Source organism: Crocuta crocuta, unplaced genomic scaffold (genome assembly GCF_008692635.1).
Source record: "Crocuta crocuta isolate KB4526 unplaced genomic scaffold, BGI_CrCroc_1.0 scaffold168, whole genome shotgun sequence".
Lineage (NCBI taxonomy): Eukaryota > Metazoa > Chordata > Mammalia > Carnivora > Hyaenidae > Crocuta > Crocuta crocuta.
The window spans coordinates 2,578,794-2,604,466 of NW_027532591.1; positions in this window are offsets into that span (position 1 = coordinate 2,578,794).

Genomic DNA, 25,673 nt, shown 5'->3' on the forward strand with positions numbered 1-25,673 from the left:
TGAATGTTTCTTGAGTGTCCAGTATGGGCCAGGCTCAGTTGTAGGTGCTTGGGATACAGCAGTGAACAAAATTCAAATATCCCTGTCAGCAAGCCTGCAATGGGAGATAGATATTATAATAGCCATAATAAGCAAGTACATTATATAGCATGTTATAAGGTTACAACTGCTCTGAACTTGGGGGTAATAAATACAGTGAGATAAAGGGGATGAGGAGCTTGGGTGAGGGATTGCATCTTGAATAGGGCACACCTCATTGAGAAGGTGATATCTGAACAAACTTGATGGCAGTAAAGAAGTTAGTCATGTGTCTCCCTTGAGAATAAGCAGAGGGAACAGCCAGAGGAAAGGCCCCAAGGCAGGAGTGTACCTAGAAGGCTTCAAGGAACAGCAAGGAAGTCACTATAGGCTAGAGAAGAGTGAACAAGAATGAAAAAAGATTATAACTTGGATTATAATGTTTGTATGCTGAATAAATATTGTCATGGTTCATCATCTACTACTAAGTAGATAGATGCTTTACTTATATGCTAAGCACATTGTAGGGGCTCTGCAAATGCTTGCTGAATGTTTCTTTAACAAATGAATTGGTGCTTATAAGAACTGGTCCTGAAACACGATAAAAAGTGGAATAGGCTTCTAGAATTGTTGCTGATTGTGTTGCCTGCAAAAGTTAGAATTGGAGCTGGGAAAGGGGAAAGACAGAAAACTAACATGGAGATGCTGATGTACAGGTGACTGAGTCTTGCCTTACTGTTGTCACAGTGACCTCACTAGGGAATCCATTTTTCACTTGGACTTAAACATTTGGTACTGAAAATTCCTTTTCAATTTGGTTTTTGTCCTCATGATTTGAACTTTTAACCAGAAAGGAAAAATTCCAGTGTAGGGGATACGCTTGATTGGAAAGCTTGAGATGTGTCAACCTCAGGATTCCCATACCATAGCATTATTCTTTCTTGTTTACTTCTTATTGGATGGATCTCATAATTATCATATGTGCTTATTTTATTTATAGCCTATGAAGTATTTTTACATATTTATCCCTCACAGCAAATCTGTGTGATGATGGAGAACCGTTATTACATTTTTGGGGTTTTTTTTAATTTTTTTTAATGTTTTATTTATTTCTAGGAGAGAGAGAGAGACAGCATGAGCAGGGGAGGGTCAGAGAGAGAAGGAGTGACAGACTCTGAAACAGGCTCCAGGCTCTGAGCTGGCAGTCAGCACAGAGCCTGACGCGGGGCTCAAACCCACGAACTGCGAGATCATGACCTAAGCGAAAGTCGGATGCTTAACCGACTAAGCCACCCAGGCGCCCCCCGTTATTACATTTTTGGACTGGATGTCTTCCATTTGCTCTCTAGATCTACTCTCTACCCTTTTCCCCATCCTTTCTGTGGCCTTGGACGCTGACCTTCATAGATAGCATCAGTGAGGTCCATTGCCCTCTTGCCTTGGGAAGGATTCAGCCAATGGTGTACTAACAGGATATCTGAGGGCAGAAAGAAAGTGAATTCCAGTGCTAGGCTTTTGGTTAATAGTCGTGTATGAAGGCCACAGCCTCTACCCATCCTACAACTATACCTTTCTCTCAGGATTTTCTAAAGTCTAAGGGATGGCAAAGGATCTCCACTCCTGCCAGCCCAGGGTGCTTCATCTCCCTTGATGAATTCCCTGCATTAAGCCCTGCTTAATTTTACTCTTTGAGTGTGCCCTCCATTTCCTGTCTGGGACCCTGACTGAGACACAGCTTTAAAGATGATAACCTAGAGAAGTCTAGAGATCTGGTAAATGACAGAATAGGGACTTGAATCCTACTTTTGTGACTCAGAAGCACAATTAATTTTAAATATACCACAAAGGAATATATTCCAACTGTTGGATACTGTTGAAAAGCCTTTCTACTTTGGTTTCCAGTTAAAAGTATATGGTATATTATTTATTGGCATTTCCTTAAATGTGGAAAGGCTTTTGTAAAGAATATGGCTCTTTAGAAAGAAATACTATTCATATTTTTGCCCCCAAACAGACAAAATCCTTAACATGTCATATCTTCATAAGAAAAGCATGGGAAACAAAATCAGGACACAATTAGACTGTTTGCTTTTGGTTATTCAGGATGATGAAAAATAAAGACAGTGTGAATAGGTAATAATCTGTGATTTTCCTTTTTCATCCCTTTACTGAATTACCATAAAAATCCCCTTTACTTTTTGTCCTACCTTCCTGTCTCTTCCCCTCCAGCTGTTCACCAGCACCAAACACTGTCTCTAAGTTGTAGATTTCAACTTAGACATCATTTTCCTGTCCCCAGCTCTCCACAGGATGAAGCCTAAGCTAGTGGTTTGTCATTCTCCATCTGTCCTTACCCTTATATTTAACCTCCTGGTCCTCCATTTTCTCCAATTCAAATCCTCTACTTGCTCCAGTATTAAATTGTTTACAGTTGACCAAACATACTGCATATTTGATTTTGCCTATTTGTATTTGATGTTCTCTCTGCCTGCAAAGTCAACTACCCATGCCCTGAGCCCCAGTTTCTGTCAGGAGAACCACTTACCCATCAGAGTTCTGTTGGAAATCATCACATGAAGCCTGGTGGCCCCTGCAGGCAAAATTGCCACACTTGAGGAAAGAAGCCAAACTCCTTGAGGACAGAAATGGATTTAAAAAAATTTTTTTAAATGTTAATTTATTTTTGAGAAAGAGAGAAACAGAGCACGAGCTGGGGAGGGGCAGAGAGAGAGGGAGAAACAGAATCCAAAGCAGGCTTCAGGCTCTTAGCTGTCAGCACAGAGCCTGACATAGGGGTTGAACGTACAAACTATGAGATCATGACCTGAGCTGAAGTTGGACTCTTAACCGACTGAGCCACCCAGGCACCCCCAAGGACAGAAATGGATTTTATTCATCACTCTATTCCCTGAGTTCTGGGGCCCTCTACTTAGTGGACAATCAACAAATGCAAATGACTTAGTATAAGGCTCCTTCAACCAAAACCTTGATAAGGAAAGTTTTGAAGTTGTTTTTACTGGTCTGAATTAAAATGTCAGAAAGATGGGGTGAGGGTAGTAGCAAGGAAAAAGATAAAAAGCAAAAATTCTAGGTTGTCATCACCTAGAGTATCTAATTAAAGAGTCCATGCCATGGAGTCATGTTTTTGCTGCTAGAAGCCTGAGTAGGACTCTGTACAACTCTGGTCTCTTATCCAGGGTATAGATACCTGTGGTTGACCTGTATTAGCTTGCTCTGTTGATATTATAGAAGAGATTTTTCTTTTATTTTTCCCCCCTGAAGATGAGTTGGCCATCTTTTACCTACATCTCTGATATTAAAGATCTTTTAGTTCTCACAGCATGAGTTTCTCAACAAAGGGTCATCTGGGAAGCAGCAGTTTTGAGGATCTTACTCAGGTCATTGGAACTAGTGTTCCTGAAAGTACCTGGTGCATAACTGTAATAATAGAAGTCAGATCTCAAGTTTGTATTACAAGTGAGTGTCTTGTACTACAAACTCTCCCTGTCCACTCATACTATCATATGTTGAGGAGAAAATGATACTAACTGTAAATCTATACTGTAATTTAAAGTCAAATTACTATGTTGTTTGGAGACATATGGCAGAAGAAGAAACTTTAATATACATGGACACTCTTACTGTGTGTTGAAATAGTATTTCTCTCTCCTCTGAAGATGTGTTCTGTTCTTTTCAGGTGTATATTATGAAAGGTTATATTATTGTTATTGTAAAATAATTTCAAAATACAAGTGGTCTCAAAACATTTTTACCAAATTATTTTTTTTATGTTTTATTTACTTTTTTTGAGAGAGAGAGAGAGAGAATGCAAGCAGGGGAGGAACAGAGACAGAGGGAGAGACAGAATCCAAAGACAGGCTCCAGGCTATGAACTAGCTATCAGCACAGAACCCAACACAGGGCTCAAACCCACAAATCATGAGATCATGACCTGAGCTGAAGTCGGACACTCAACCAACTGTGCCACACAGGCGCCCCCATTTTTACCAAATTAAAGTAAGTTTGAATTATTTTTTCTGATTTTTGAAATAAGGGTCACACTCTACACACTACAAGGGAGAAGTGATCAGAGTAAACAAAAATTTAGTGATCTGTCCTCTAGTTACAAAATGTCATATGGGATCACAATGGACCTGCTTTTTTGCTTTTCTAGATAAGTTCTAGATAAGTTTTTTTGCTTATCTGGTGTTCTAGATAAGTTCTGTTCAGTGGGAGACATTTTCTGATTCATAAGACAGAGAAGAGACATAATAAAGTGGCCAAACAAATTGGGCCAACCAGTACTATAAAGACTGTCATAATAGTCTTTTTTTTCCTATGCAAAATTGGATATATGTGAGATGGAGTAACATTCAGCAGGGATGAGGACAGGATAGGACCTATAGGAAAAAAAAACCAAACTACAAAAATTAAGGTGAGAAATGTTTGTGAGTAGCAGCGTTATTACTTTATGTTTGTAGAGAATCCTCTCACTTTTCTCATATGTTTTCTGCATAAAAAGAGTTGTGTCAGGGCTCTGGTGTGGCTGTCAGTTGAGCATCTGACTTTTGATTTTGGCTCAGGTTATGAGCTCATGGTTCATAAGATCGAGCCCCTCCTTGGGCTCTGCAGTGACAGAGCAGAGCCTGCTTTGGATTCCCTCTCTCCTTCTCTCTCTGTCCCTCCCCTGCACTGTTGCGTGCTCTCTCTCTCTCTCTCTTTCTCTCTCTGAAAATAAATAAACTTAAAAAAAAAAAGAGTGGTATAAAAGTAGCATGAGAATTGAAAAATAAAAAGTTTAAAAATGGAACTCTGAACCAGTGGTAAGAATTCTGAGATAATTTCTTTATCACAAGTGTTCTTATTCTTGTGTTCGTTATTCTGGTTTATGGCGTCATCATTTACCCAGTGAACCTGAGCAGAAGAATGCTAAGGAATTACTGGAGGTGCATACTTCTACTTTACTATCTACAATTAGTTACAGTCTCTGAGGCCAGATAGTCAATTTAATTTTTTTAATTAGTTGAGTGCTTAGTAAGTACCTTGTTCAGATGGGGAGAATGATATAGATAAAAATTACTGCACTTGTGGAAATTACATTTTCGTAGTCATCATAGATTTCTGATTTGAAGATAAGATTTCTGAAATGGAAACCCAGTTTTACAATCGATGTTTGAAAAAAAACTAAACTAAAACTTAGTGAGTTGTGGTGTGGTTATCATAATCTGTACATGGATGAACTTAGTGAAGCTCACAGTAGGTATTGAATAGCACACCGTCATGTTGCCCACGCTATCTAATAGGGTTGTGAGCTTCTGTTAGTCAATACAGATAGAACACTTAAAACAGTGCACAGAAAGTTAGTATGTACCATTAAAATAATTTGGTTTTTATGAGAGACTCTTGAATGCTGAGAACAAACTGAGGGCTGATGGGGGTTGGGGGAGGGGAAGATGGGTGATGGGCATGGGGAAGGGCACCAGTTGGGATGAGCACTGAGTGTTATATGTAAACCAACTTGACAATAAACTTTAAAAAAATAAAATAATAAAAATTTAAAAAAATAAATAAAGTATTTGGTTTTTGAAAAGCATTTTGCAAAACTTCAGTCTTTTTTGGAAATTATAAACTCAAAAGACTGTAGGCACTAGGCAGGAAAAATAAATGTGTAATTGGCCTGAATAAAATAAAAGGGAGAAAGAGGGCCCATGGTCTCTGTAGTTTACCTAAAGAGTACATAATCTGCCTAATGATATTAGATAAAAACAATATCAAAGAAAATAGCAACTATTAAAGCCTGGCTAAGATTCAAACTATGAAAACATAATTTGTATATAATTTTATGAATCAACAGAAGCTATTATGCAAAGATCTTGTCAATCATTAGTGATCATTGACAGCTAAGGAGAGCATCATGGGCACTCTGCTCTTCATAATCCATGCTGGTGAACTTGGCCTCTTTAATATCTTAAGAGTGATATTACAATCTCAGAAGGCATCAAGGAATATTGGGGTTTCTTTTGCATTTGGTTATTCAAAGTTTTGATACTTTTTAATGTATGGAGATGCTCTGCCATATTTGAAACATGTGTTTATTTAAATTTTTCTCCAAGAAGAGGAAAAAAAGAAAGATTACCTTAAATGAGGGATATAAATCATGCTTGAGTACTACAAGGCACTCAGGGTATCTGTCCCTTAAGAAGTAAGCAGACAGCTTTGTCCAGCTAAACTCTAAGAGATGGAGCAGACTGTGGAGGTCTTGAAGGTATTCCCTTCAAGAGAGAACTCACTTTATCTGCAAGGAATACAGTTAGATAGATGACAGCCTTCAATTGCAGTGCCTTAAGGGCATGCTTTTCCTGGATAGCCCCAGCCCATGACTGAGAATGGTGGAGACTCTAGAGCCTGACCATTTCTGCCCAATGTGGGATTCCTCTTATTGGAAATCTTTGTTCCAGAGCTCCCCTTTGGGTTGGCCAAGCCTTTGTCTGATCTTCACTGTGGTCTGAGGCTTTCCCTCTCCAATTCTACTTCCCCTCCCTGTATTTTCATAATAAATTGATACATCTATTGCATCCCTGACCCTATGTCAGTGTCTGCTTCTGGGAGGATACAACTGATGCAGGTAGGTACTATTATTATCCTTATTTTACAGATAAGGAAGACAAGGCATAGAGAGGTGGCTCAAGGCCTCATAGCTGATTGGTTTATTGCCTTTAATCATGTTCTTTAACCATTACATTATGTTACCTCCCCATTCTAAAGTTCTTATCCATCCAATTAAGTATCCTTTGTATGGCAGAAACTCTGCTGCATTCTAGAAATAAAGAAATTAATTATATAGCCCCTTATCCCAAGAAACCCATAATATAGTGGAGAAAAACAAGGAAAATAAGCAGATGGTTTCAATCTTTGCTCTCAGTGCAATGATGAGATGAATGCAGGGGGGCTGAGAGTCTACAGGGAAGGAATCTAATTTGTCATTTCTCACTTCCTCTACCCCTGGTATGGAAATCCCCTTCCTCTTCTTATCTTTCTTCCCCATGCCATCTGGGATGCCTGTCATGTTCTCTGACCTCCTAAAACTGAGTTGGACATAATTGTTCTGTATTCTTACAGGAACCATCCATCTTACCATCCCATATCCACCTTAGTTGATGTTTACTGCTTGTCTCCTGCTTGTCCATGTGCCCAGTGACTAGTGGCATGCCTAGATATAGAAGTGTTTGTTGAATCAATGAATGAGGAGAATCATTTGTTTGCTTGGCCTGTTAACTTCCAAACCTAGAACCTTTCAAGCTGTGAATAGAAAAGAGATGTTAGAAGAGAATCCTCAGGACAGGAATGGTAAGGAGGCAGATGAATTGTACCTTTCTCTTGAGAGAATCTCACTTTTTTCTCACTGTCACCAACAGGCCTGGATTCAGGAATGTTTTCTTCCTTAAAATTTGAGTTCAAACATGGACAAATGCTTTCTATCTTGTTTATGATAGAGGTATGTTAAGGTGATATTTTTATCCATCCATCCATCCATCTATCCATCCCTGCATTTGTTTATTAAGGCTATAAACACATATCTATGGAGTGCCCCCTGTGTGTCAGGCACAGTGCTAGGTACTGTTCATAGTGGTGAATGAGAAGCACAGCCTCTCACCTCAAGGAGTTTTCAGTCTGGCAGGGCAATTGGGTTCTAAACAGATATAACCAGAATGTCCCCCAGACTCCTCCAGTTCATAGATCTTAGATGAGGTCATTTCAAATCTTTGTCACTGAGTCCAGTATATCTATATTCTTTCATGTACCAGATGGCATGCTGTCCCTCTCTTATGTCTATGGGCATCTTCAAAGGCTATTTTTTCCCTGCAAATGAAATAATGCTTAATCATTGGTATGTACCTTATAGTTGAATAAACCTTTCACAAAATGAATATTTTTTATCATTATTACTAATATAATCATATAATATGTTCTGCTACTTACATTTCTACTTTTCTTCTCCTCTGATGCCTCCTTTTGCCATATATCCTGGCCATTGTGTGCTGTTCTGTTTATTGCTATAAAGTTGCCTGTGCCTTTCCACTGTGCTACCACCACTATTGTAGGTGCTACCCCCTACATGATGTGACCTGCTGGTTTATTGGCTTCCTCTATGCCCCCTGTCTCTAGATTTCTTTTCCTTTATCAGCATCTGCAATGCTCTAGTGCTAAGACTTGCTACATTCATTTCATCAGCTGACCACTACTCTGTCCACAAAACCTCTTGGAGCATCTGGTCTTTCTCCTGTCAGTTTGAGTTTGTTGCCATTTTTTATACCTCCAGATCTCAGATGCTCCCCTCTCTCCAGTCACTGGTCAAGCATTTTCCTCTTTTTTCTAAGTTATTTGTTCATTTACTTTTTAAATTATTTTTTAATTTACATCCAAGTTAGTTAGCGTATAGTGCAGTCATGATTTCAGGAGTAGATTCCAGTGATTCATCCCCTGTGTATAACACCCAGTGCTCATCCCAACAAGTGTCTTCCTTAATGCCCCTCACCCATTTAGCCCATCCCCTTACCCACAACCCCTCCAGCAACCCTCAGTTTATCTCTCTGTTTAAAAGTCTCATGTTTTGTCCCCCTCCCTGTTTTTATTTTTGCTTCCCTTCCTTTATGTTCATCTGTTTTGTATTTTAAATTTGACATGTGAGTGAAGTCACATATCTGTCTTTTTCTGAGTGACTAATTTTGCTTAACATAATACCCTATAGTTCCAACCACATTGTTGCAAATGGCAAGATTTCATTCTTTTGGATCACTGAGTAATATTCCATTGTATGTATATACCACATCTTCTTTATCCATTCATCTGTTGATGGCCATTTGGGCTCTTTTCCATACTTTGGTTATTGTCGATAGCACAAGCATTTTCCTCTTTTTATGTCTACCTGCTTTTGTAGGGATCCCATGACATTGTGGATTGAGATCCTAGTGACAGAGTTATTTCATAATCACAGATCTTTTCCTTTTCTTGCATTGTTAAATGCGGTTTTTAGTTAGAACCTCCCACTACCTAGAACCACTGATCCCATCAAGCTTTTAGGCCTACAGTACCAGCCTGTTTCCTCCTGTATGGTGGGTTTTTTCCTACAGAGCTTTCTGTTTTTCCTCTGTTCAACCTGGAAGATTTAAACCAAGGATGAAGAAAAAATAGGGATTAGCTAGTGGAAGAAGGGAAGCAAGATTAGGTAGAGTGCATAAAGAAGGTGAGAGAGCCAGTAGAAGGAATGGCTCTGTGTGAAGCCCCAGAGACCAGGAACAGCATGGATATGTGATAGAGCAAGGGGTAAGGAGAGGTTGCAAGCATCACAATGTAGCCAGTGCATTGTAGAGTGGAAGGGCTTAGATGGTAAGAGGTAATCCTGGTAAGTTAAATTGTGTCAGAACAAGAAGGGCCTTCCCTGGATACTGAGAACAGAAAAAAATAATCTGGAAATGAAACAGGTTGACTTTTTCCAAATGCAGGTGTTTTATTGATAGCTGAAAAAGCTCTCAAAAGCTGAAACACAAACTCCTGACATTTTGTATGCAGTATGCATGGCTTTCATTTCTTCTTGGTCCTTATCTCCATCTTTCTTACTACCCAATGGGACTGGTCTAGACAATGTGTAGACTAATTGTCTGTTTGCTGAATCTGTTGATTGTCATGACCTGGTAGTTGCTTCAAGCTTCCAGAATCCAGTTATTAACCCTTCCAAGTTTTGGATATGCTAGGACTCTCAGATGAGTCTTTTTTTTAAGATTTTATTTTTAAATAATCTCTACACCCAATGTGGGGCTTGAACTTACAACCCTGAGATCAAGAATCGCATGCTCTACCGACTAAGTCAGCCAGGCACCCCTCAGATGAATCTTTGTTGTCCCCCCCACCCACAAGGAATTACTCTTGCACAAACCAACCAGGTTTGAATAGTCACCATATGGATATCTTGAAGAAGCAATCACCATGACAACCCTACGACACAAATCAGATACCTACAGCAATGGAAAACTGCTCCCACAGGGAACTCCCATCCTGTGCGTCTGTCATGGCCCCTCCCATGTGAAGCATTGCCAGTCCATGTTTCTCTCACTGTCCTTTGAACTCTGGAATCTGACCCTTTATTCCATTCATTTGACAGCTACTAATACTTCTTAAATTTCAGTCTTTTTGTGCATTTCAGCCTTGCATCCCCAACTAGTTGTGAGTTCCTTGAGGGCAGAGAACATGGAGTTGTTGAAGCCTCCTCAAGAGCTATTCTTGTGGCTGGGGCAGATAGGAGGTATTTAGTATATATTTGGTAAATGAAACAATTGGGCCACAGGAAAATGAACTGCAGGAAAGATTGAACTGCTTAGCGAACCTAGAAGTGGTTCAGAAAAGCAGCCAGGCAACATGGGCTTGGGCTCTGGAGTTACAGCCCTGCTAGGCTGCTCACAGGCTGTGTGACTTAAGGAGGTAGATTATTTTCTCTGAGCTCCTCCCCCCTTCCTTTATTTTTTTCCCTCTTCTTTTTAAAACAAAGTTGATGATAGAAACTTCACAGGTTTATTTAAGGATTAATTAAATGAGATAATACATCAGCAAATGAAATCACTGCTGTTACTGTTAATCTTCATAGAAACGGATCTTTGTTGGAAAAATCGGAGGGAAAGGTTAGGGCAGATTACTTATTGTAGAAAAGACTGAAAAAAATTACTTATTTGTTGGATCAAGTAGAAGATCCTCTTTTTTGGATTTCAGTGCTGCTCTAGAGTTGGACAGCCTTATTCGAATTTTGGCCCCATTTTCTGCTAGCTATGCAACATTGGGGAAGTTAACTTAAACTCTATGGACCACAATTTTGTCATCTGTAAAATGGGGATAGTAATATTTACTGCATAAAGTTGCTGTGAGAAAGAAATGAAACCATCCCTATAAGGTGTTTATTAGCATAGTGCCAGGCACATAGTAAGCCTCCTGATAGGCTGGTTTATTTATTGCTACGGTATCAGTTACCTATTACTATATAATTAACCACTCTTAAACTAAGTAGTTTAAAACAGTGAGCATTTATAATTGCTCATGGGTATACAGATCAGCTGGGCAGTTCTTTTGATGTCAGTTGTGCTCATTCATACGTTTACATATGTTTGCAGTCAGCTCTAGGACAGGTAGGTAGCTCTGTGATATTGAGTTCTCTCACATATGTGGAGTCAGTGGGGTACAGGCTGTTCTGGGATGGCCTTCACAGGGCTCACTGGGCTGTTTTCCATGTAGACTTCTTTTCTGGAAGGATAGTTAGTGCTTTTTCACATGACAACTAGGCATGAATCCAAGAGAGAGTGAAACTAAGCAAGAACTGACACAGTGGGATTTCTATTGCATCCTATTGGCCAAAGCAAATCATAAGACCAGCCCAGATACAGGCATGGGGAAATAGATTACTTCTCTTGATAGTAAGAGCTACAAAGTCACATTGCAAAGGGCATGGATAAAGGAGGGGTGAAGACTATGGCCACTTTTTCAGTTGCTCTACCATACTACCTTTACATTACTTCTAGAAATAATAAAAACAAATATTTGTACCATGGTTTGCAGATTACAAAGACCTTTTGCCTATAAATACGGAGTCTTATAATGAGACTGTGAGGTAGGTATTTTTGAAACTTTACTAGGTGCTAGATGCTGTCTTAGGCACATACTTCTATTGAAATCGTTTTCTTACCCTTCTAACATCCATTGGCTGCTAATGTTTAGGCAGTAAGGTTTCTTCCTTGGCCAACTGCTCTCCTGACTCATCCATGGTCATTTTATTTACTTTCATGGGATTTCATGTTCTACTTTTATGTAGGGACATTGATACTCCAGCATAAATCTTCCTGAATTTTGTTTTTCTTACTGCTTGTTAACCTGTGTTTCATAGTTGTCACATGACCACCTCAAACTCAGCATGTCCAGATGTGTAACCAGATGTGTTGTCATTTTAAAATATAATTAGGCTGATACTTCCAAGGTAAAAATGCTATGAAAATACAACTACATATATTAACATTTTGACCTTTCTATGACTTTTATGTATGACTTTTAACTCCTTAAAGTTTTAGAGACACTGCAAATGGCTTTCTGTAATTAACATTCTTAGGAAAAATATCTTCTGGATAAAGGCATTTCCTATTTGGCCTTAATCTTGGGTTGGAAGGTAGGGTCCTGAATGTATATTGGGTAGTTTTTATTTAGGGTTTTAGTGGTGCTACTAAATATAGCATGTCCCATTTTTCCTTTTCCCTCAAACTGTCTCATTGATGTAACATGAAACCAAATAGAACAGTGTCGAACAGCTTGAAAGAGTGAATATCATGTGTTGCAAAGGAATATCACAGTATCACCTGATAAAAATAGCTATACCCACAGCAAGCAGACATTGGTGCATTCTAGAAGAATGCATGCTTTTTAAAGGCTTGATTCACTTTTTTACCCCCCAAGAAATTGATAGGTGTTTGCAAAAGCTGTACCAAGTAAAGGTTTCCTGGATGGGGGAAAAATAACCTTTAAACTTGGTGGTCAAGTATAGTTCTTAAAAATAAGCATAAGAAATGTAGTTAAAAGATCCTTAACTTTTCCATGTTACCACTCAATTATGTTCATATTTCTGAGGTAGAGGTTTGACAAAGTCAAAATTAAGAAGCCTGAAGAGGAAGGGATCATTTATTTATTCTACAGGTCTTAAGCAAGGGATCACATTATTTATTTATTCAATAACATTAATCAAGGAAACACTTTATCATGGGTATTAGAAGATACAGAGGTGAAACAGACAAACTCCTCAAGGAATTTCCTACCATGTAGGGAAGACATATTTATGCATATAAGTACACATATAATATTACCATGTCAAAAGGGACAGGTATTGTCAGAAAGGTATCAAGTGATACGGAATTGGTATGTTCTGTGAGTACCTACTGCATCCAGGCACTGTGGTAGGTGCTGGGGACACAGCTTACTTTCCAGCAGGGCAGGCATATAAATAACAAGCTAATAAACTATTAAAATAATACAGGTTAGAAGGGAGAGATCTAGGGGTGTTGTTTAGGTGGTCAGGATTATGTAGAGATGAGCATGGGGAAATGAAGATTCCCCCCATTTTTATTTTTTATTTTTAAAAATTTTAATGTTTTTTAAAAAAATTTTTTAATGTTTTATTTCTGAGAGAGAAAGAGAGACAGCGTGAGCAGGGGAGGATCCGAGAGAGAGAGGGAGATACAGAATCTGAAGCAGGCTCCAGGCTCTAAGCTAGCTGTCAGCACAGAGCCTGATGCAGGGCTCAAACCCACAAACCATGAGGTCATGACCTGAGCCGAAGTGGGACGCTTAACCGACTGAGCAACCCAGATGTCCCCCCCCCCATTTTTAAAGTAGGCTCCATGCCCAGCGGCAGACCCAATGTGGGGCTTGAACTAATGACCCTGTGATCAAGACCTGAGCTGAGATCAAGAGTGGACATCTGAGCCACCCAGGTGTCCCTGAAGGTATTTCTGAAATAAAAAACTAGACATGACTAGACATGGGAGAATAAGAAATGTATTTGGGGAAAAACAGTCCAGTTATTGGTTTGGGGATGGGTGAGATGGAGTAATCAGGTTCAGGAGAGTTGGTGAACCTCCATCTTTTATTTTGAAAAGCTTTCCAGGGAGGAGAAGTCAAGACTAACCTGGAACCAATGGCTGGAGGTTTAGGGATTAAAGTCTATGCCGTCTAGTAGTAGGTAGTAGAAGGAATTGTGGCACCATGTTAGAACAGCATGGATAACTGCCTGTGAAGTCTGTAGAGGCACAGGAATGGTGCCTTTTTCATCTCTATACCTATTGCCTATCCCAGAGTCTGACACATAGTAGGTGGTCAAGAGTTGAGTTTCAAATTGTGTTTCTGACCATCACACACCTGGTTGTATGAAACCCATGGATCTTCTTGCAAGTATTCAATTGAGATGGCTATGGATTTAAATGGAAGTCTACAGATAACTTTTCCCAAAAAGGATGGCCTATTCTGTCTTGCTTCCCCTAGATGAAATGAATTAAAAGTAATCCCTTTTTCATTTCATAGACATTTTCTCTTCTAGGATCAGGGATTGGTTTTGCTGTCCATTGAGCTGTACCTGATTTAAACAGTGTATAGTAATTTAATTTCTATTTATTTTGCTTATCACAAAAATTTATGTATTTCAGAAGGAATAATGTACCCAGGATTTCACAGACAATAATCACTGAGGCCTTGTGGCTCTAAGTCCATGCTCTTTCTACTACATCCTACAGTCTCATATGAAACATATTTCATTTCATTCAAGTTCTGTTTATTTACCTCTGTCATATTTCAGTTTCTTAAACAGCAGCATCATTTTACCAGCTAAGAAGACTGCCTGCTCTGGATGGCAGCCTTATCACTGTGCTAAGGAGGACAGCTCACTCTCTGTTCCCTGTTTAATGAAACCCTCCTAGATCTCTCTGACCCCCATTATTCTCTCTTGTCTCTGGTTTCTGTAACATTTATACCCTGCCCTCACACCTTCTCACGCTTAGCTTGTTTTCCTACTGTTTCTTTTGGTTGAGCCTTGTCTCCCTAGATGGGTTGTATGTTCTAACCCCAGAGCTAAATGTTTATTTATTTTTGAGAGAGAGAAGGCACAGACGATCAGGAGAGGGGCACAGAGAGAGGAGGACAGAGGATCCCAATCAGGCTCTGTGCTGACATCAGAGAGCCCGATGTGGAGCTCAAACTCACAAACTGTTGAGATCATGACCTGAGCCGAAGTCAGATGCTTACCTGACTGAGCCACCCAGCATCCCCCACAGAACTATCTTTTAAGGCAGGAACTTCATTTGTGTTTTGTGTGACCCTAGACATGAGTGCTTATGAACTGCTTATTTGATTCAGAACCGTTCATTAGTGAAAGGAAAGTTATAGTGAATTCCTCCAGGGCATAGGTCATATTATCCACCTCATTTATATTCCTAGCCACAAGTAATGAGCCCAGAGTACGTGCTCAGTAGATATGTTTTGGATATGTGGGCTTGGTTTCCCTGTACCCTTGTTCTTGGCATCTCTGTTTAGCAGTATTCTTCTTAGTGATGTTATTTACTTCACCATTCTTGAGGCAGGGTCTGGGGTTTATTTATCTGTGTAATAATGGTAATAAGAATAACAGCTTGGTTTTTAGTTATTCTTATGTGCTGGGCATTACACTAAGTATTTTATGTGAATTACCTTATTAAACCCTTACAACCACCCCCTGAACCCAGGCAGGCTTCAGAGCTCAACATCCTAACCTTGGTACTGTATTTCCTTTGTAGTCCCTCTCGATGCTCAGTAACTCACAGGGGATCAGTCATCATGAATTTCTGGAGAAGGCCAATTGAAGGCATTGCCTAACTATTTTAAACATTTCTAAGGCCTTTTTATTTTAACGTCAGGGCTGTTATTAATATTTTCTATAAAATTCTGTAGTTTCTTTTTCCCCTTAGCTGAATTTGCTGTAAGTATAGAATTATTACAGGGAATAGCTAGACTAAGCTGGAATTGATGTATCTGCCACCCATGGCTTTGCCAAGCAACAAGATTCCTTGTTTTCTGAAGCTTTCTTGGCACTGTTAATGTGGTTGGACACAGAAGGATATCTGTGATATAAATAATGGTCACTTGGATGGAGGGGATAGTAGTTTGGGAATGGTATTTCTAGCTCTGGGGAGTGCAAAAGAACTGCTATGGCCAGAGAAGATTGAACACTGCATTTATTTTCCTGAGTTTCATTCAGATTTATACTTAGCACTATTGAAGAGTGGTTCCTGGTGGAGGGTAGCCTGGGAGGATTGTGGGCTCTTTTATAAGCTCTTTTTCCCCATCATTTTCTTTTTCCTTTTAACAGACCCGTGTTTTCATTTGATAGTAAGAATATAGAATATGAAACTTCCAAAGCTAAATGGTGAGATTTCATAGGGGCAGGGAAAGTTCTATAATCATTTTAGAACTCAATGTTTTCCTCTGTAAATACCATGTACTCCAAAGAATTGTTGGTAGAATAAATGAGATCCAAATTCCTAACCTTGGCCTGCAACCTCCAGTATTATATGATCTCACCTCACCTCTCACAACCTTCTCCAATCACCCCACTCCAGACTCAGTGGCCCGCTTGTCTTGTTCCAGGATGCCCCACTGGCTCCTGCCTCAGTGCCTTCCTCCTCTACCCATATTTCTAGATCCTCAAGCAGCTGGCTGCCTGCCTGCCTCACTTGGCACAGGCCTCTGCTCAAATGACCCCTCCTCATAATGCCTTCCTATTCATAGTCCAGAAGAGCTTTCCTTCCTTCCCTGTTTTGTCTACCCCCTAATCTGGCATTATTTTCCTTCTACGACTCGCTGCTATCTTAAACTATTTTATTTTTTGTTACTTGTTTGTTCTCCCCTCACTTGAGTGGTAGCTCCATGAGGGCATGGAACTTGTCTGTCTTATTTCCTTATCTCCTCAGCCCCTTCAGTGGTGCCTGGCACATGGTAAGTATTCAAACAGTATTTCTTGTCAGGGATAAATGTGCCTGATACTATCCATTCCTTGTGGCATGGATAGACTTCTTAATTTCAGCTTTGTAACAACTTTTTTCCTGGGTTATGCATTTTCTATTTTTACTAATGTAACCAATAAGAGTTTATTGAACAATTTGATTAAAGAGAGTCAAGGTCAAGTTGAGGTCCACTATAGATAAGCTTCCTAAAGATTAGGTGGCTAGGAATTGTTAGGTGCAGGGTTATCACTGGCAGATGATTTTTAGAGAGGCAGCTGAGGTAGGTTGGGAAGAACTAGATTCAAGTAGGTGAAGAGAACACCAAAGAGATTTGTCTGAACATGATGGGGCTGGAACCAAACTGGACAGGCAAAGATTGCTAAAGGCCTTTTACTTACTGATGCTGTGACTTTGTCAAGTCTTTTGACCTCTTCTGCACTTCAGATTCCTTGTCTGTAAAATGAGTCTTGTAACTGGAGAAGGGAGATGGGGGTGGGACTGCTTAGCCCAAAAGGGTGGTTGTAAAACTGTTGAGAGAATGTATGTGGTAATCGTTTATATCAAGTGGCACTTACATATGCCACTTATCAAGTGGCATATACATAAATGTATATAAAGTGCTTGGTACCCAGTAAGTACTTGACAAATGGCACCTATCATTTGTATTAAAATTATCAAAACATTTGGAAATTATTTGAAACACTTGTAATGATTTGGATGTCTTGGTGTTAATGATTCGATTTTTTTTGAATTTCAACAAACTTTAAACAACCTGTTGGATTGTCTTCTATTCCCTGTTTGTATTTAGTAAACATGAGAGGGCACTTGAGCATAGCAAGAATCTGGACTTTGGAATCAGACATAAATTAGTGCAAATTCTGAAATGAATGAATAAATGGATAGGCAAATGGACTAGTGTCCAAGCCTAATCTTCACTCAGGCAAGTTTCAATTTCCTTTCCCCCTCAAATTGATGTCTATCAGTCAATTGTGAAGGAAGCACTGTGGGCAGAATGCCAGAAGAAAGAGAAATAAACTGTAGCCTAGATAATTCAGAGATGCCTTTTGTACCCCTGCATGATTGTGAGCCACCCTGTATTTCTTTCCTCACAGAGACAGTGGCATTTTTGGTGCACACAGCCCTACTGATGCTTCCCACTGTTTTATTAGACAGATGCCGAGACTCATTGAGTATCAGCCACTGACTGTCACTATCACTGGTGAATGACAAGAGTCCTGGAAAAGAAAATCATCTTTTCCTTTAACTTACCAAGGCGGGGTACATAGATCCTCCTTTTCCTGGTAATTGGACTCCAACTTAACTTTGAAGGTCCCTCACATCTGTGGTCTTTGCAACTTCCAGGAATGACATGAGTAATAATCGTGACACAAAGATTGCGCACTTGCTAATGTCAGACATTGTACTCAATCCTTTATCTGATTTCTTCCACAACGAAGGTATAGGTACTATTGTCCCATTTTTTTCAGGTGGGGAAACTGAAGTCTCAAGACATTAAATAACTTTCCCAAAGTACCCCATCTACAAAGTGGAGGAGTTGGGAGGTCAATCAAAGTTACCAGACTCTGGAGCCTGTGATGGGTTGTCACTCACTAAGGTGGTCTGTCATCTCTGCCAGACTGTGAAGTCTTTGGAAGAAGAGAGAGATCTTAATTACCTTAATCCCCATTCATCCCCAACGTCCAGCTCAGTCAATGGTTATTAAGATGAAAATTTTAAATATCCTCTGTGTGGATGATGCTCTAGTCTATAGCTCAAGCTTCAAGATAGAAAGTGCCTATACCTGTGCATTCAGATGTAGAAATGTTGGAGTTCAGAGCTGAGGGCCAAGAAAGAATTCTTGAGACATTTTTGGTACAATAAGGTGGTTTTATTAAAGCACAGGGAAGGACCCAAGGGCAGAAAGAACATCACTCTGCCTGTTTTAAGGACTTGTCAGTGGGCTGTGATTGTAAGGAAATTTATTTTTTTTTCTTTTGCCTTTGTTTCCCACATCACATTCTACTTAGCCCTTTGCTCAGGCAATCTCCTGAAGCTTCACAGCACCTGGGGAAAGGGTGGGGTTATTACTCCATCTTTATAGGGGGAAAATTATTCTCCCAATCCTTTTCATAGGCACTTAAGTTGGGATATAAACTCAGCATCCTTAATTTCATATTTAGTCATTCCTCTTCCTCTGTATCTTTAAACTTTTAAGAGGCTTAGGAATTTTCTGGATGAGAGCAAGGACATTTGACAAAGTCTCATATCTTTTTTAAAAAGCTTACCTCAATTGTGTGGTAAAAGCTATTTTAATCTCTAATACAGGCACAAATGCTCTATTGATTTTTTTTTAAAGCAAAGTAACAAAAACCCATGTCCCTCTTTTTGTGAAAAATCATTATTACTAGGTGTTGTGGTCTGCAAGATGCTAAATAAGGATTCTAGCTAAAATGCTTTTGCAAAACAATTTCAATGCAAAATCAATAATATACATGAAAAATTTATGAAAAGATGAATTAAAGATAAAACAACTCCTTACCTTTTAGTGAACATATACACAGGTATGAAGCATTAACATGCAATGTTAACTTTTGGTTGTCCGCTGAGGTTTGAGATCTAGTGGCTTTGTAGATGAGGAAAATACCAAGAGTCTGGCCTGAAATATGATGGTAGCCATAACCAAACGGGGCAGGCCACAAGTACCAAAGGCCTTAAGTGCTTAAAAAAGTAGAAATCTAACATGGGTCCAGACTCTGGACTTCCATGTGAGACTCTTGTGCCTCCCGTTGGCTTCTGGACATTTTCAGTGGACCATGTGAACAAGATTATGAGCTGGTATTTGTCTAGTAATGTCTGTAAGGCATGCTGTGCAGTGTAGAGCCAGGAGGACTAGGAATAGAGAGGGATGGGTGGATTTGAAAATGATTTAGGGGTACAGTGCCTGGCTCATAATAGTTGTTTGATGTTCCCCAAACGAATGAAAGTACAATCAGCATGACCCAGAGAATCCTGGTGATGAAGGATAAGGATATGAGATGTAAACTGTGCAAAGGAATTCAACCTCTAGCCTCATCTGTAAGAGGGGAAAGGTGAGAATACTTCCTGTATTGGTTACTTAGTCAAGAGTTTTCCAGAGGATGTATGTACACATAGAGAGATTTATTGGAAGGAATTGCCTCATGTAATTATGAAGGCTCACAAGTCCCAAGAACTGCAGTCAGCAAGCCAGAGACCCAGGAGAACCAACGGTGTCATTCCATTTTGGGTCCAGGGGCCCGAGAACCAGGAGAGCTGATGGTGCAGTTCCAGTCTAAATGCCTGCAAGTTCGAGACCCAGACAGAGATGATGTTTCAACTAGAATTGGGCGGCAGCAAAGAACTGATGCCCTAGCTCAGTGCAGTCAAGCAGGAGAAGTTCCCTTTTGCTCACAGGAGGGTCAATCATTTTGTTCTATTCTGGCCTTCAACTCATTAAACTTGCCCACCCACAGTGGGGAGAGCAATCTGCTTTACTCAGTACATTCATTCAAATGCTAATCTCATCCAAAACACCCTCACAGACCCCCAGAATAACATTTGACCAAATATCTGGGCACCCTGTGGCCCAGTCAAGTTGACATATAAATTAACCATTATAATTCCCATGCTTGTTGTAGAAATGTTATGGGAGTTAAAAAATACTGTACAAACATAGGAGTGTCACTATTTATTCAAGGGAAGAAGTATTTATTCCTTAATGATAATACCATGCATTTACCTAGTGCTTCCCACATGCCAGTTAGTGCCCTGTTTTACTTGCCTTATTTCATTTAATCCTCACAATGACCTTATCTCTCCTTTTACCCTCAGACGGGTCCATGTCTATAATTGTTACTGCATACAGACTGCCTGTGACATGGTGGGGAGGACCTTAGGCTCTGGAGCCAAACTGCCATGGATTGAATGCCAGCTGTTTCACTGGCTGCACAACCTTAGGGGCAAGTTATTAACTTCGCTGTGCCTCAATTTCCTCTTCTATGAAATGAGGTAATAATTGCAAAGTGTGTAGAACAGAGCCTGACATTTAATATGTAAATATATTCTGTGTATATATATATATACACAGGTAGCATGTGTGTGTGTATGTATGTGTGTTGCAGTGGTAGGGCTGACAGTGATCACACACAGACAAACTCACTTGCCTTCACTGGCCAGTCAGGTAATGTCAGTGTGTGAAGCAGTGGAAAATAAGTCAGTTGGTAGTGGTAGGGTAAGTGGAGAACTAGAAAGTGCCCTCTTCACTTAAAGGAATTAAAATTGGGGAATTTACAAATCATGCGAGGACCACTATCAGTTTTTGACCCCCCACACCCCAATCTGCAAACTGTCAAGTTGCTATAATGTATGTTTTACAGAGAGTTCCCTTAGCAATCCTGCTGGCAGGGTGGTCCGTTTTATAGGTGTCAAAAGCAAAGCTCACTCCCCAGGTAGTAAGTACCTGGAAATTGAGACTGAACAAAGGGCCCATACCATGGTGGCATCACTCTCTCTAAGCCATTTTCATGCGTAACACAGGAACCTCTTTTGGTGGCCTTGGGGGTTATGGTTATGTCTGTATTACTCAATACACAAAGGACTGAGTAACACTCCTTTGTGAGCTCAGAAGGGTTGGGACCTTATTCATTTTTCTATCCCCTGACTCCATACCACACGTATCCATTGATTAAAATCTGCTGGGTCTAAGTTCTGGTCATTGTTCATCTTTAATCAATCAGGTGGTAGACTTAGACAATCAGTTTACTCTCTAAGATGTCCAGTTTCTCCATCTTCAAAATTAGCATAATAACTCCCACAGGTTGTATTCCTTGGGAAACAGACTTTTGAGATGTGGACTAGCCTGGAGGAGATTTATTAGGAAATGTTTTGGGGATCATCACCATGGAAGGAAAGAGAAAGGAAGGGGAAGGGAGTATAGGAGAGGGTAGGGAACTTGGGAGGAGGGGAAGAAGCAGGATCAAGCAGAGGGACCAGTGGGGTTGGGCTACAGTCTCAGTGAAGGCCTCAGCCAACCCCATGTGGAGATGGAAAGCTGAGATAGCCCTTCCAAAGTGTCCTGAGTCAGAGCACGGGTGCCAGGTCTTCATACCCTATGTCAACCAGTCACTAGATGTGGAGTGCCCCAAGAAGGGGGTATGACTTTGGGAGAGACTACTCTCCAGTCAGCTGAGGACTGTCTGGGGGACTAAGTCCTTCAGTCGTGAAGGAGGATCTGGGCAGCTCACCCCAGCTTCTACTGCAGCAAATTCACACAGTGTTTGGAAAGCTGATACATGTAAAAGAATACTGTGAAATGCTAAACAAATATAGCATTTTCGTTGTTAACATTAATAGTAGTATATTCGGGGATCAGGAAAAAATTCAAACCAAGCTGAGTCTATTTTTTTAGAATAGGATCTCAGTAAGAATCATGAAGTTGGTATATACCCTTGTTTTTATTCCTCTCACTTCCCCAAAGACACCCTTTCCCCTCTCTCTTTTGTTATTAATCTCATCTTAAAAGTGCTTATGCCATCCTATTTTAAAACCTCTAGGATTGGTTCGATTTGATTTCCTTTCCACTAAAATGACTGTTCTGAACTCTGACCTTAATCATGGATGGTTAGAGTAGCTGGAAGCACTTTCTTGACTATCTATCTATCTTCACACTTTATATTCCACATAAGCTCAGAGAAATTCTAAGTCCTAGTGCAGTTTTTAAACATTGCAAACATTAACTCTTCCTATTATCAGTGAGGTTAATTAAATATAATTGAGGGCCAGCCCTAGCATTCCCAACTCTGTACTGACCCTGGAGTCAGTTCTGTCAGTCTGTAGGGCTCAGACATGAGAACAACATGGCAAAAGCTGTCAACATGAAAGATGAATGTTCCAGAGATTAAGAATATTGAGCAACTCTGAGTCAATTCCAGGAACCAGCTGCTTATAGAAAGAACTATGTATGGGAGTTCAAAGGTGTAATACATTGTTCATTTCACATACACACACACACTCACATGCACACACACGCACAAACATAGCACTGATGTACTCAGGCAGTTACACCGTGAATTCCATCATCATATGATTTCTGTCAAACATATGTGTGTATATATTTCTGACTCACAGATTTTATCGTGTGACTTCTCTGCTGAAATGCAACATCTCCACCTTAAAATCTAAAGTCTTAGCAAAGCTCTTTTAGTCCCCGAATATGTCAGAATCTTGTATGCTGCTGTGTCTTTGTACATGCCTTTCCCTTATGCCCAGAAAGCCTTCTCATTGCCTATGCATCCTTCAGGTCTCGGTTCAAATGTCACCCCTACCAGGCAGCCTTCTCTGGCTTTCCCACAATGTCACAATGACACTTGCTGCTTTGTACTGGCTTTCCTCTCACTGAGCCACTGGATGGGAGGGAAATAAATTCATGAACCTGTCGAAGAAGTGGAAGGCTCAAAGTAGAGAGAGAATGGGAGAAGAAATATGCAAAACCCTTTTACTCAAAAGTTAGGTTCTATAGAGGGACGCCTGGATGGCTCAGCCAGTTGAGCATCTGATTCTTGCATGATCTCACGGTTCTTGAGATCCCAGGTTGGGCTCAGCACAGTGCAGAGCCTGCTTGGAATTCTCTCTCTCCCCTTCTCTGCCTTTCCTTTCCCCTCCCCCACTCCCCTGCCTCCACATGTGTGTGCGATCTCTCTCAAATAAACGTTAAAAAAAAAACTTATGTCCTGTAGAGTCAATATTCAATTATATCTCTAAAAGTATAACTTAGTATATCTGATCCTTGATTTTGGTTTTGGTTTTAAGAACCATGAACCACTTTCTGACCCAAGTATTAGGAAAGCTTCTAAGGAGAGGCTTTCTGACAGAAGTAAAACTTTCCCCTGACTGCCCTCTTGTGGAGGTGCTGAAAGAGCCCAGAAATGATGGACAAAAAACATAAACCTTGTTCCCTAGGTTGAGAGAGTATATATTCTGGATTGTCCATTGTCTGTTTAATCAAGCTGCCATATGTAGATAATTACAGATTTTTAAAGAATTAGAGTATACAAGTCATACTCCAGAATGAATTCAGTTTGCCTCCTAACAAATCAGATGGTTCTTCAGGAATGTTAGAATATCCAAAGAGAAGGCTGTGAACAGCACATAGAGAAAGGCCATGTGTGGTTAAGAGAGGTCTCTGGCAGATGTAGTGCTAGATGCACATGAGTTTTCACTTGCATGCCTTCACAGACTGAAGAAAGCACTATTAAGAACACTTTCAGTTCTATTTCCCTTGGATTAGAAGCTCTTGCCAAGCCCAGGAATCACCTGATGGGCTGTGTTAAAATACTGACTTTTGATCCTCTTATCCAGATTCTGATTCAGGGGTTCTGGGCTGGAGCCTAGGAATATACATTTTAATATGCACTCTAAGGTGATTCTTTCTGATAGTTGTGACCACATACATCTTGCAGTGGGGATGGATTTTGTAGTCATTTACACACTTTTCCATGATCAGGTAACTTTCTCTAGAAGCCATTATTTTAGATATTCTGAACTATTGTTCCTTGATAGCACTCTTTTTAGACCTCCTGCCCTGATTTTTGGCTTGCAAGATATGTTCTTCATTTCTGTACGTGGGATTGCTAGTTAGAATTATCATTTGATCTCTAACTATGGAACAAAATTTCTCCTTTTCCTCTTCCCTCTCTTTCTTTGTACTCACCCATCTGTCTATCTGCCTGTCTACCTATGTACCTTTGTACCTACCCACTCATATTTATGGAATAACCTATGTTCTCTGCTTTGTGATTGGTAAACCAACATGAAACACAGGAGAAGCCAGCCTTTTGAGACAGAGGTTACACTAGGATTCTGGCATTTTTGATGGGGAAAGGTGAGCTGTGCTGGCCAGGAAGTAACCTCCCCTTAGAATAATAGCAACTATCATTTCCTGAGTCCCTACAAGGTATCAGATATTCTAAAAGTCTTCTTAGGTACATCATTACTAACCCAGAAAGGTAGCTCACAGGTGAGGAAGCCAGTAACTTAAATTACATAACCACTTAAGTCTTCCAGAGTCTTGGAGGTTGAACTATAACTTGAATCCAGATGTGTCTGATCCCAAACTCCCTGCTCCCTTTCTCTGGATGAACATATATTTCTGGCTACCCACAGGTGGGCACAAGAGCTCATCAGCCTTTTCTGGAGCCACCAGTATGTTTTGCTCTCATTAAACATAGAATTTTAGGTGAAGACTTCATTTTCAAGAAAGTTAGCAAATCAAGAATTTCTAAATCAGCTGGATTGAAGTAAAAAGAAGAATGTTTGCTGTGATTTTTTTAGAGGGTTCTGAAGGTTGCTTTAGGACCAAACTGGGCCTCCGTCCATATATCTTAATTTTGTATTTTGTAGAGAACCTGCGGCATTGTTGATACTCCTAAAAGGTCAATAACAACTTGTTTGATATTTCGAGTTAATTGTGAGTCTCTGCATGTTTGCATAGCTGAACCTTTATTGCTAAAGGTCCCTTATAAATGTTGCATTGCCCTCAATGTTTAAGGCTGACTTGAATGCCTTGTATGGCAGCGAAAATACATTCGTTGCAGTGGAAAGGCATTTGATTTAACACAGTGTAGTTCATTTTCCTTTACTATTAGAACATTTGAAAAATAAAGTTTGTATTCTTCTGATTATGAAACATGCTTGAATGTTGAAAATTAGGAAAATCTAAAACAGTGTAAAGAAAATAAATCATCCATAACCTTCTTATCCAAGAGCAGTGGTAGTAATAATAAAAGATACTCTTTAAGTAAGATATACTTACTATGTGTCAGCTCACTGTTGTAAGGAGACCTAATTCTAATTTTATAGATTTGGTAACTAGGCTTAGAAAGGTTAAATATCTATCCTCCTAAGTGGTAAGTAGTGAAGCCTGGATATAACATTCAGGTCTTTTTCTAGTTCCAAAGTCAGTACACTTTTTGTGCTTCTCCCACATAACCACTGTTAACATTCTAGTATGTTTCTTCCAAGTCTTTTTTTATGCATATTTTTTCATGGCTGAGATCATACTGTGAACATAATTTGCGACCCTCCCGTTTT